The following is a 13,127-nucleotide window of genomic DNA, read 5'->3' as shown; positions in this document are numbered from 1 at the left end:
TAGTGGGAGACCTCAACACCCCACTTTCACCACTGGACAGATCTCCCAAATCGAAACTTAACAGAGAAATAAAGGACTTAATTGATGTCATGACTCAAATGGACTTAATCGATATCTACAGAACATTCCATCCTAACAAAAAAGAATATACCTTCTTCTCAGCACCCCATGGAACCTTCTCTAAAATCGACCACATACTTGGCCACAAAGCAAATCTCAACAGATACAAAACAATTGGAATAACCTCCTGTGTTCTATCAGACCACCACGGTTTGAAGTTAGATTTCAACAACAACAAAAACTACAGAAAACCTACAATCTCATGGAAACTGAATAATGCTCAACTGAATCACCGATGGGTTAAGGAAGAAATAAAGAAAGAAATTTAAGACTTCCTAGAGATCAACGAAAATGAAGACACCACATACCCAAACTTATGGGACACTATGAAAGCAGTGCTAAGAGGGAAATTCATAGCACTAAATGCCCACATAAAGAAGTTGGAGAAATCTCACACTAGTGACTTAACAGCACACCTGAAAGCTCTAGAACAAGAAGAAACAAAGTCTCCCAGGAAGAATTGCGTGGGGTCTTATTCCCTTCCCAGCTGTAGACCTGAAGTTTTCTAGGACTCTCATTGGAATTTGCCTTCACAGTGCAAGGACGTGTCTAAACCTCCTTGTGCAATTCCAGTGGCGGCTCCTGGTCATACCTCATCATTTAAACCCCATTGGAGGCACCTCCTGTAATCTCATATATAAAAAAAAAAAAGGGAAAAAAAAGGGGGCGTGGTTTTTAGCAGCCTTTTGAGATGTAACTTGAGAGCTGTCAAAACTGTGTATGAGGTTATACTAAGACACTCAACTGGAACTCTCTTGAGAATCCCACATCCACACTAGGCTGTTTTATTCTTTCCCTGGGAATCTTTCTTTCTCTTAAGCCCTGTACTTAGAAATCTACGCTAAGTGTGTTTGAATAGCCTCTTCTCTGAGAAGCCCACACCCACGCCCTTGGGGTGCTTTGTTCATCCCGTGAGTTCTTTCATTCTTTCTTTTTTGAGACAAGGTCTCGCTATGTAGTCCTGGCTTGACTCAGATTTACAGAGATCTGCTTTCTTCTGCCTTCTGAGCACTGGAATTAAAGGCATCTGCCACCACATTAGACTTTTTTTTTTATTCTTAACCAACTCCAAATCTGCTCCCTACTGGCTTGTCCTGAAATTCCTGAGTGTGCATACATGGGTGTGTGCATGCATGTCCATGTGTGTGCCTGTCTGTGTATGTGTGTGTGTAAGCCATGAATTCTGGTCTACCTGAGTTAGGACACTCCTCCACTCCTTTTTTTTTTTTTTTTTTTTTTTTTTTTTTGGTTTTTCGAGACAGGGTTTCTCTGTGTAGCTTTGCGCCTTTCCTGGAACTCACTTGGTAGCCCAGGCTGGCCTCGAACTCACAGAGATCCACCTGGCTCTGCCTCCCGAGTGCTGGGATTAAAGGCGTGCGCCACCACCGCCCGGCTTTTTTTTTTTTTTTTTTTTTTTTGGACTCCTCCACTCCTAATTAGGTGAATTTCTCAGGTTAATTTCAGTGACAGATTGGAGGTGTGGAGCCACACTTCTCTCCCAGTCTTCACAGACAATGTCAGTGAACGAGTTACTTCAGAGACAAAAATGATCACATTTGTGTCTTTCCATATGTTAGACTTTATTTTACAACAATAAGCTCACAAGTTACACTAATTCCCCTGGCTTTAGTTAATCAGCTACTTCTGGTTTCACTAATCACAGTTCCATTCTGATTACTATTATGAACTCTTTTTTTTTTTTTTTTCTGAGACAGGGTTTCTCTGTGTAGCTTTGCGTCTTTCCTGGATCTCGCTCTGTAGACCAGGCTGGCCTCGAACTCACAAAGATCCGCTGGCCTCTGCCTCCCAAGTGCTGGGATTAAAGGTGTGCGCCACCACCACCCGGCAAAGGCAATGGGGTAAGTGATGTGCGAAAGTCTCCGTGGAAAGAAGCCTCCTCACTCTAAGCCTATCCAAGCTCTTAAATTACACATTGTATTATACATATGCACACAGAATATATGTTATAGAATGTGTATGTTATGGAATGACTAAGAAAGAGTTAAAGAGGCTGAAGGGCTCAAAGGGACCTTAGTGAGGGCAAGAGTGGAATTTGTGTAGATGCAAAGAGAGAGACCACAGAAAAATAAAGAGGACACCAACAGGAACCCAGCACCAAAGTGTTCTGACATGAGGCTTTGGTGCACAGAGCGCCAAGCAAGGCTCACTGGGCTCCAACAAATGGCAGTTTGAGTGAGCCAGTCGGAAAGGGGATTGATACTGAGCCGAAACCCCACGGACGGAGCTGGGGGGTCCTTGCCTGCAGATCCTGTGATGTAGGCACGTGGTGGTCTACTGCTTCCTAACCCAGTGATGGGCACTCCATCTTCGATCTGATCCAAGGGATGGGTTTGCATCACTTGTGGGTTAGGTTTACCTGATGTGGTTTGGACATACCCATGTGACCATGTACTCCTGATTTAATTTGTTAAGTTTATAGATGGTAATAGTTTGTGTAAATAATTTATCAGTCTGTGTCTCATGGCTGGTATTTCACAAACAAAAGAAAGAGAGTAACTCAGCCTCAGAATTTGAATTATTTTATAATATAGGGTCATTCAGGGCAAGGCACAGCTGGAAAGCTAATGCTCTATGCAATGGGAGTAACTTAGAGCAGGCTGAAACCTGGTTGCTGTAGTCTGAGGTTGAACACACAGTAGATGGACAAATGTCCCATGGGAGTGCTCTTTGTATGATGTCTCAGCGGCCTCTCTGTGGGGTTGTAATCTGCAGGGATTTTTTTTTTTTTTTTTTTTGTGGTAGCTGTTATCATGTATACAAGACCCTTCCTTTGTAAACTCCTGGCTGGATTTGCTTCTGGATTTGCTTCCTCAGCTTAAACTCGTATTAGTTGGTAGAGTCACTCCATTTTGACTCTCACAACTTACACTTTTTTTTTTTAAAGATTTATTTATTATGTATACAGCATGTATGACCAGAAGAGGGCACCAGATCTCATTACAGATGGTTGTGAGCCACCATGTGGTTGCTGGGAATTGAACTCAGGACCTCTGGAAGAGCAGTCAGTGCTCTTAACCTCTGAGCCATCTCTCCAGCCCAACTTACACTTTTCTTTTCCACTGTCTTCTCTCCTGGATTTCCTTCAGAAGCATCTGAACATCTCCCATGCACTCAGGTATGTGTCAATCACTTGGAACAAAATGAAAATTTTCCTTCCTTGGTGGAACCCAGGGGAGATGGGTAGAGATCTACTTCATTGTATAAATACAGACTTTTGATAGACTCTGCTGTCGCCGACATCACCAGGACCCAGGACAGGGGACAGAGACGGGAGAAGAATGCTTTATTGATGAACAGCTTGGGTGATGGTGGGCCAGACTCACTTAGCAATGATTAAATAAAGTATTTCCCAGTCTCAGCACAACCACACTTTTGGACTGGACTTGGGTGGTGGGCTCTCTCACTGTAGGAAGTTGAGCTACATCTCAGATAGGAGCAATTCCATTGTTGTGGATATCCAAAAATGTCTACGGATATTCATGGGAAAAGGAAAAAAACCTCTCCTAGCTGAAAAATATGAAGTCAGAGTATTAAAAATGTCAGCGTGTTACATAAATCCCGGGTCTTCTTGTCTGCTCTGAATCTTGTAATAAGGCTGAGGGATTGCAGATGCTGAGAAACCCCAGGCTGGAGAAGGAAAAAGTGCAAATTTGCTCTGACAGAACATATGGCAAGTTCACTTGGTACTGTAGTCTTGAACAAAGCATTTTCAGATGATCAACCAGTCTACAGGCAGAGCTAAGTAATAGGTTTTCTATAGCCCAATAATAGGTTTCTTCACCAAGGCAGTAAGCCAGATCAAGCCAAATTGAAAAAAATAAAAGAGTAGGTTTATTTGAGCAAAACAACTCCCTGGTGAGTTTTCCAGTCCCAGAGATCAAGGTCAGAGAAGTCATGCATCAGAACTAAAGCAAGGTGGTATATAGCCTGTAGGTGAGGGGTGATGATGTGTCCACCACAAGCTGGGTTTGTGCCCAAGTATGGTCAAAAACTGAAGGCTTTGGGTGGGGAGACTTGGGTGGTTGGCAACGTTAGGGGAGAAGCTGCTACACTTTCCAAGAATTGGAAATGGGCGTTTTGGCGCCTTTTCTTTGTTGGAGATTCTCTGAGAGGGTGGGGTTTGGAGAGGGGGGGGGGGCGAGGGCTTCTGAGACTGTGCACGAGGGAGCTGGAGGTTCCAATCGAACACTAAGCAGTGTCCACCATAGTGTGAAGACACCAGGCCTTTAAACCCATTCTAGCTGCCTACCAGGTTGCTGTGTAGGCTCTGGGAAATAGTCAGTGTTTTTAGTAAAAGTCTCAAGTTTCTGCAAAGTAAGCAGGGCAGCCATTACAGTACATGTCAAAGGTGTTATTTCAGAGCACCCCTGGTGGGACTCCAATAACGTATTGCTTAGCGGCATGACCTTGAGAGAACATCGTGACTCTGCTCTGAGGAACTGTCTGACGATGGAGTTGGTTCTGGACAATGACAGGGCTTCTGGGGGATAGGTTCCTTGCTAACACTTCCTCCTCTTTGTTTACTGTTTGTGCAGCATCTGAAGCTACGCTGGTTTCATCTTGGTTTAGTCACACGAACTCACGGAGTGTAAACATTCTGGCCTTGGGGCCCACTCTGTTATTTTGTGACAATGCTGTTGACAGCAGGCTTCTCCTGGGGAACCAGCTAAAGCCTCAGAGGTTTGCTTTGGTGGCTTTTTGGTTTTTTGTTTTTGTCCTTTTGCTGGGTTTCCTATCTGTCTCAATTTGTCTTAACTTCTCACAAAAGCTTAAAGACAGTAACATCTATAACACACTCTATTTTTTATCATTTGATCTGACTTTCTGCTGATTGCTTTGTCCTTTGGGGTGTTTCATGTTTCCATGTTCCTTTGGACTGGGGAACTGTGCTTTCCCAAACACGTGCTCTGTGGCGTTTCTGTCATGTCATGGTGAGTTAAGAAAAAGTGCTGTGTTGTGCTGTAGACAAAAGCCTGAGTCCACAGGAAGTAAGTGCTGATGGAGTAGTGACTTGTTGCTTCGGAAGAAACAATGCGAGAAGAATCTTTAACACTTGGGAATCTGAGGTGGAAGGACTGTGAAATCAAGGCCAGCCCGGATGACACAGCAAAAGTCTGTCTCAAACAGAACACAGTGGATTTTTTGCATAGAATGTGCACTACAAATGTGTGGCCCTGGTTCACAGTTGGTCTAAATGGAGAGCACAAATGTGGCTGCTGATACCTATGTTTGTTCTTAGTTTTCAAAGAAAACACAGTTTTCCTGAAAGAGACAAAGCTTCTTAGAAGGAGGGCTGTGAGGGAAGCTGACTGTCTTGAGCTAAATGTAAGGTAAACTGGGAAGGGGAGATACCTGTCAATCACATTTCCACAGAACTGGAGGACTTTTACTTTGCATTTATTGAAATCAGTCTTTCAAACTCAGCCAAACTGTTTTCAGAACACAGCTTATGTAAGAGTAGATTTTTTCCCCTGTTTTAATCTGTTGAGTCTAAAAAAGGAAATTGCAAATAGCATAAATTAAAAGGTGGCTTCAACCTGCTCTTTTTGAACCCAGCTCTTTTGAATTACGTGTCAGATCATGCCTGTAGTCTCCTGTAGCTGTGACCTCCCAGCACCAACCACCCCTTTGCCTACAATAGCTTTTAATTTAAGGACACAGCAAACGTGTTCTCTTACTCTCTGGGGATTTTATTCCAAGCCATGGGATTCATCCTGTGAGTTCAAACTGGAGTGGGGTTGCCACTCGGCCTACAGTGGTTTTAAGACATATCCCTGTTTTTGGAGGTGTTAAGCTGTGAGGAAATGTGACTCTTAGAGTGAATACGATACGGTAGCAGCTTAAGGAGAGTCTAGGACCTGACTGCAGTTGGAAAAACAGCTCTGCCCTTTCAGAGTGTATTGATTTTTGAGTTAACCCCTGACCTCGTCTTAGTTAGGTTTCTATTGCTGTGAAGAGACACCATGACCGTGGCAACTCTTATAAAGGAAACGGTTAATTGTGGTGGCTCACATACAGTTCAGAGGTTAAACCATCATGGTGGGGAGCGTGGGGACATGCAGGCAGGCATGGTGTTGGAAAAATAACTGAGTGTTCTACATCTTGCAAGCAACAGGAAGTCGACTGACTGTCACACTGAGTGAAGCTTGAGAAAAAATCTTAAAGTCCACCCCCACAGTGACACACTTCCAAGACAAGGTGTGGCCCAGATTAAAGGTGTGCCCTCCAGCCTCAAGGTCTGGGTTAAAGTCGTGTGTCATCCAGCCTCCTCCAATAGCCACACCTCCTCCAACAAAGCCACACCTCCTCCAACAAAGCCACACCTCCTCCAACAAAGCCACACCTCCTCCAACAAAGCCACACCTCCTCCAACAAAGCCACACCTCCTCCAATAGCCACACCTCCTCCAACAAAGCCACACCTCCTCCAACAAAGCCACACCTCCTAATCGCGCCACTCCCTATGAGCTTATGGGGGCCAAATACATTCAAACCACCACCTCTAAGTTTCTCTTCCATGACACGACACTATTGACAGCACACGATTCTTAAGAACAGAATTTTACAGGTGAACAGTCAACTAGATTATCTTTTAACATGCTGTTCTGCAGCATTTTCATTTAATGATGTATTTTGGACATGTTTTTATAGTTGTATAAATAACTCTACTTCATATTTTAGACAGTTGCCTTTTAACAGTAGAAGTTTTTGTACTCTTTTTCCTCCCATGAGCCCAAATTTTATGTATTCATTTCTTGTATTTAAAGTACTCTTTGGTGACATCCTTGGGCTGAGAGTCGTTGCCATAGTTCTTAAACACTACACAAATGCAACCAACAACTTTAAACGGTTTTTCCTCTCCACCAGTTTTACAGAGGCCTACCCATTCTCCTAGTTTCTTGTCGTCAACCTTAATTACATTGATTTGGTGCTCAGCACAAAGTTCCCCCCCGCCAACTTGACGTACACAGGCTCATCACTATTGGATGTAAGCACAGCGCACAGAGATGGGCTTCACGTCTGCCACGTGCTGGGCTATGGTGGATGAGGGTGGTCTTCAGCACTTCTCGAAAAGCAGTATTGACGTCGATATCCTCTCCAGCAGCAATGCCTTCCTCGGCTTCTCAGGGTCCATGGCAGAGTCTAACAACCAGCTGAGGGTTCTAATCTGAGGGATTATCAAATGAATCTAAGCACACTGAGTTCTTTAGTCCATTCACTTTGTTCTTCTAAATCAAATCTCTTTCCGTGCTGTGGGGGAACCCATATGTGAGGCTTGAAGTTTCAAGGTCGCAGGGAGAGATGATAAGGCTCCACACATAAAGCAATAATTGTCAGCTTCCAATTACAACCCAAAGGGGGAGTGACTAAAGGGGAGTTCTCTGGTAGGGTCAACTAAAGGCTAAGATCAATTAGGGATTCTAAAGAGTAATTTACGTGCTCAAACTATAATCTTGAAGTGGTTAGGTAGAATGTTAGGGGTCTGTAAATGTCAATAAGTTACTAGAAAAGTAAAACTGTCTTTAGTGCCGCTTTTTTCCCTGCTCATCCCAGTTGCAGCCACTTTCTGGAAGGGCAGGGGACGTATGCTCGGTTGCTAAGCAACCTATGTCAAAGCATGTAGCATTTGGTTAGTAAAAGTATTTCTGCTCTTGAGTAATTGCTAAGGAAATATTGGAATAGCACATAGCTGAGATAAAAGGGGGAGGATAAAATCTTAATTTGCACAGGAAACAAAGCTTGGCACCTATCACCTGCCTGGCCTTGTAGGAAATCTCCTTAGGTCAGTGAGAAATAACTGCCTTAACTCAGTAGCTAACAAGTGGCTGAAACATCATCTCAGAAATGTGAGCAGTAAATCTCTTAAGTTAGGGTCTTGTGTAAATAACCCGGGGTGAAGGTAAGGAGTTGAGAATTTAATTGCTAGTTGTTATTTTCTCTGTCTGTGGGTAAGATGAGCTGATGTTTATCTATCTGCATTTGTTCTTGGATAAAAAGGTATCTTAGCTGACATACTTTTGTCTGGAGAATGGCCCTGGCCAGATGTATGTTAAAAAAAAAAAAAAAAAAAAAAAAAAAAACAAAAAAACCTCAGCTGAGGGCAGTTATCCAATCACCCCAAATGTATAGGGAAAGTTGTGCCCAAGACTGAGATTACATGTATACATAACATAGAGATGCACGGTAAACGGGGAGAATCATAGCTGTTATTGCACAAGAAGTTTACAACAAGAAACAGACAATTCATTCAAAAGATAGTAATTTCACAACATCTTGCGTGATGGTTCCCTCTTGGTTCTGATAGGTTGACCTTCTGAACTCTAGTTGTCACCTGCTGTATACTCTCATGGCCTTTTGCTACCAGCGGCTCTCAATACTTGGTGGTAGATTATGGGCCTTGGCAGTAACAGGAAAAAGGTGTTTTCCATTCTAAAGAATCAGTTTCTTAGCTGTACATGGTGGCATATACCTTTACTCCTAGCACTCTGGGAGACAAAGACAGGTGGATCTCTGTGAGTTCAAAGCCAGATTGGTCTACATAGTGAGTTCTAGGATAGACAGGACTATGTAGAGAGACACTGTCTCAAAAAGGAAAAAGGAATCACTTTCTTAAAATGTTTTCCAGAATAACATATAGTAAAATATTGCTGCCGTGAGGACCAGCTTTCAGCAGCTCAGGGTTTGATGGGGAGCCTACAGAGTTGGCAGACTATCAATTAACTTGATTTTTCTGAGGGAGTAAAACTTAACTCTCTGGGGCCTGCGAAAAAGGGAAAACACGCACACACTCTTAGGGTCTTTCTCTGTTTTTTTTTTCTCTCTCTCTCTCTCCCTTATCTTGTCTTTATTTTTCCTTTTTGGCTTATATATCCCAGCAAAATCTTTCAGGCAATATAAAAATTAAAATGTAGTTACATTCTGGTTTTTCAAGTGAATGATTATAATGAATATACGTAAAAAACATGTTTTTCATTCCCCTTACATGATTAAACATCCCATGTACTATAGACAAAAACCAAATTATCCCAAGAACTCACATACACCCATAGCCAAGCAACTAGTTATAGGTTAACTGAGTGTAAGCAAGCAAGGTATTTTTCTCAGCCAGTTCTTTTACTGGCAGGCTGCATTTTGCGGTTACGAAGAAAGGATCAATCGCTTTATTTCTTTTTTTTAATAATTTAACTTTATTTTATGTGCATTGGTGTGAAGGTGTCCGATTTCTTAGAATGGGAGTTACAGACAGTTGTGAGCTGCCATGTGGGTGCTGGGAATTGAACCCCGGTCCTCTGGAAGAGCAGTCTATGCTCCTAACCCCTGAGCACCTCTCCATCCCCTCACTTTATTTCTTATCTCAAAAGGTAATCTTATAAGGAATCTAAAAATAATCACAAACCTAAACTTTTGTATACGAAAAGAGAATCAGTCATCTCTACTTTAAATCTTCAAGTGCATATCCATTTGTCAACAGTTTTTTATATCAGGAAGCTGAAGGCAGAAATGAGCACAAGGAATTAATCATCATCCTTGATCACCAGTCCATCCTAGCAAGAAAAGGCACATCAGCTAATAAGAACCAGGCTGCTTTGTTCTTGTTCCCTGACCTCAATGGGTCCCTCATTCAACTATGTGCCTTTCTGAACTTGATTGCTTCCCAAGGGTTTTTCACCTCAAAGCTATTAACAAAAACATCTTAACCTAACTTTAAGTCATATTTAAAGCTTTGTTTTAGCTATGATGCACTCTGAAACTTGTTAACCCGTGAACGTAGCTCTCAACATTAAGAGTAAACAAACTTGAGCTAGCTGGGCTTCTGGAACTCAACTGTTTTTCTTAAAGATTGACAGTCTATAGGGCTCCTCAAGAGAAACTCATGTGTTCTAACTGTGTGACACTTCCTGGTTTTAATTCTTCTTATCCTCTGCAGCTCCTGCTTTATCGGGGTGGGACAACACCATATCTTGCTTTCATCTGTATTAGTTTTCCCACTAAGCTAACCTCTATCATAATCCCTCACTATACTTATTAAAGACCCTCAATGATCAAAATCCTATTTAAACTAACAGTATTATTGTATAAAATCATTGCTTCAGTTAAACAGTACAGCTTAGGAGGAAATTATCTTCACAATAGTCCACAGGTCAAAATGCCTAGTAGAATGGGTTATTTCCAAGAGATAAGATAATCACATCATGTTAAGGTCAGTGGGGATCTCCCCATGCTCATTCACATCATGAATACCAGAGAAAAATGGCAGTGGCACACATATAAGGCACAGCAGGAAATCATCTTCATAATCCACAGGTCAAAATGCCTGGTAGAGCGGGTTATTTCCAAGAGATCATCACATTACATTAAGGTCAGCGGGGATTTTTCCATGCCTATTCACACCACGCCAGATAGCAGAAAAAAATGGCAGCGGCAAACATGTAAAGGCACAGCAGCAGCAAGAGACATCCCGGGGCTGCAGCTCTTGGGGACTTGCCTACCCAAGATTCACCCACTGGAGCTTTGCTTCCTGGTGGGCCCACCCCCTGACGTCAACTGCTACTTGCTGCTCCTTCCTCTGACATGGCCACCTCAGTAAAAAAAAAAAAAAAAAAAAAAAAAAAAATTGCATAGGAAGTTCTCAACCAACAGCAGAGTCTACCTTGTTTCCCTGCCCCACTTCATCTGTGTCACAGCAGAGCCACCGTCCAGAAGCCATCTTCCAGTTGAACAGAAAGTGGCCCAAACTCTTGAGTCATTCCTGCACGCATTTCCATTACATGAATAAACCACCGTTAATTCATTCTCCTCTCCGTTTAACTTAAGTTCCTGTGTTTATTTATGCACATTTGTTCCTGCATAGCTTCCTATTGTGAGGATAGCTTTTCTTCATTGACCAGACTCTGGCCTTCCTGCCTTATTCACTCAACTGTTTAGCCAGCATCTTTCCAAAGACTCTCTTTGATGAAGTCCACTTTCCCTGCTAGGGAAAGTCATAGAATTGATTAAGTCAAACAGTTTATTAACTGGAGCCTTAGGCTAGAGGCCCAACTCCAGCCTGAAGAAAACAAGTGAAAGTAATTGGAAATGTGTGGAAAGGTTTTAATCAAAATGGCCATTTAGGTATTTCGTCCCTCCTTCTGGGCGCTAATAGGAGCTTTAGATTTAAATGGAGGGAGAATCTGAGGAGTGGGTAAGAGGCATGCAAATTAAAAAGTGCTGGTCGGGCTATCATTGGTCCAACCATAGCTCAGTCTGTTTCTACAAGATAACTTTTAAGGAAGTCTTCATTGTTCGTGTGGTCAATCTGGTTCTCACAAGGTGATGGCTCCTGTTTTGGGGTGATCATCTCATGAGATGATCTGTCTGCAATGCTCTATTATTCCTGGAATCCAAGGTGCCTTCAGTTTCAGAGAAATGAGGAGCCTATCTGCTATCTGGATAGGGTGTTGTAAAAGATAATGGTCAGATTCTTCAGTTATTCTTAACTTATAAAAACAAATGTTTTTATTTAAATACTAACTGTAAGGCAGTTAATGTGACCTTCAACAACCTGAACTTAATCCCGTCCATATAGATTATATAGTTAAAGGTGTGAAGTCATCCATCACTTTTCTGAAAAGTCACAGGAGGATGCTGTATCAAGTCGATATATCTGGACAGAAGTCGATATATCTGGACAGTGAAGGTGGGCATTACTTAGAAGGTAAAAATTATTTCTGTCACTAAGGCTTTTAATCTTTCATCTCCTTGCAATACAGTTAGTTCAAATTAATCTCTTCAGGCTAATTATTGACATTTACAGCTGCAAAATATATAGTCCTGTGCCATTTTAACTGTGGCCAACAGTGGTAGGTGCCCAGATGTCTTGGCACTATGTTCCCAGCTGCCAGGACTTACACATGATCTCTACTATAATGCAGACCAATGATCTCATGCAGTGGCTTGCTGTAACAGTATATATTCCTTTATTTCTTTGAAGAGTTCATGTTTGCTCTATGCTGGTTAGTCTGGCCACATGGGAAGCACTATCTGCTAGGATGCTGCCATTCCCCGGCTGGGATCTTTAGGTGTACCTGCTGGTTAAGCCAAATTTTGGTACTTTGTTCCATAGTTTTAGTGAACACAAGAAGCTAAGATCAAAAGTGGAGCAATCTCCAAGGACATTCTCTGCTTCTCCAGTAATAGAGCTGGAAACAAAACCCAGGCAGAGTCTTCCGTAAATAGCGCCAGAGTTACTGGTTGTCAACTGTTGGCTGTGTGAATCCTAGTGTGCAGACTCCGCCCCACTTTCCTGACTCCTAAGGGAAAAGATACTATTTTTTCACACACCCTTTGATCAGATCTTTTTTTTCCCCTATAAACCAGAGAAGCTAAATTCCCTCAGTCCACTGCGCTTAAATCGGCTTGTGTGCTTTCTAGGGCTTCCAAACAAATGTTTTATGGATGGAATTTTGAAAGCACAACCGTCATTCTGAGGCCGATAACATCCAGATGTGTGCTCTTTTCGGTGTGCTAAAATGTGCTTCCGTGAGTGACAGTAGGGATGGTGGCTAGTACTACTGTCCAAAAGCTAGACCATCTCCATGGAGTCGTAGGTTACAGCAAGAGCCTTTGGAGTGACCCTCTGGAATGTAGAGACCAGGCCACAGGACCCAAGTCTTGGAAATCTTGGGGCAGAACAAGAACTGAGAGTAGCGCCCACATGTTCCTAGCGCCAAGGGTCGCAGACCAGAGGCCGGTACCATGTGGACTGCCAGTGCATGCCTTGGTGGCCAGGGAGTGGGTATGGGAGGTACGGAGGTCAGGGCCAGAGTCCTGTGTGAAGACAGACAAGCGACCACTTTCTGCTTGGAGGGCTGGGGTGGCCCTGAGCATCTCAGCTTTGGTGAATCTCCAGGTGGCCAGCAAGTGACACAAGGGAACCACAGGTCCCCTTTAAGCGCTGACCTGTGTGGGGGATTGGCCAGCTTCCGGGCTGGGGGCGTGGTCTGGGCG

The 13,127-nt window shown here is 43.0% G+C and overlaps 1 pseudogene; it reads right to left on the bottom strand.

The window, feature by feature from the left end:
• Nucleotides 1-6,888: 6,888 nt before the first annotated feature.
• Nucleotides 6,889-9,271, bottom strand: LOC131902771 (small ribosomal subunit protein eS12-like; annotated as a pseudogene).
• Between the last annotated feature and the right edge of the window lie 3,856 nt (nucleotides 9,272-13,127).

This window comes from Peromyscus eremicus, chromosome 1 (genome assembly GCF_949786415.1).
Source record: "Peromyscus eremicus chromosome 1, PerEre_H2_v1, whole genome shotgun sequence".
NCBI classification, from domain to species: Eukaryota; Metazoa; Chordata; class Mammalia; order Rodentia; family Cricetidae; genus Peromyscus; species Peromyscus eremicus.
The sequence above is the reverse complement of the archived record's forward strand: the minus strand, read 5'-3'. Positions and strand labels throughout refer to the sequence as shown.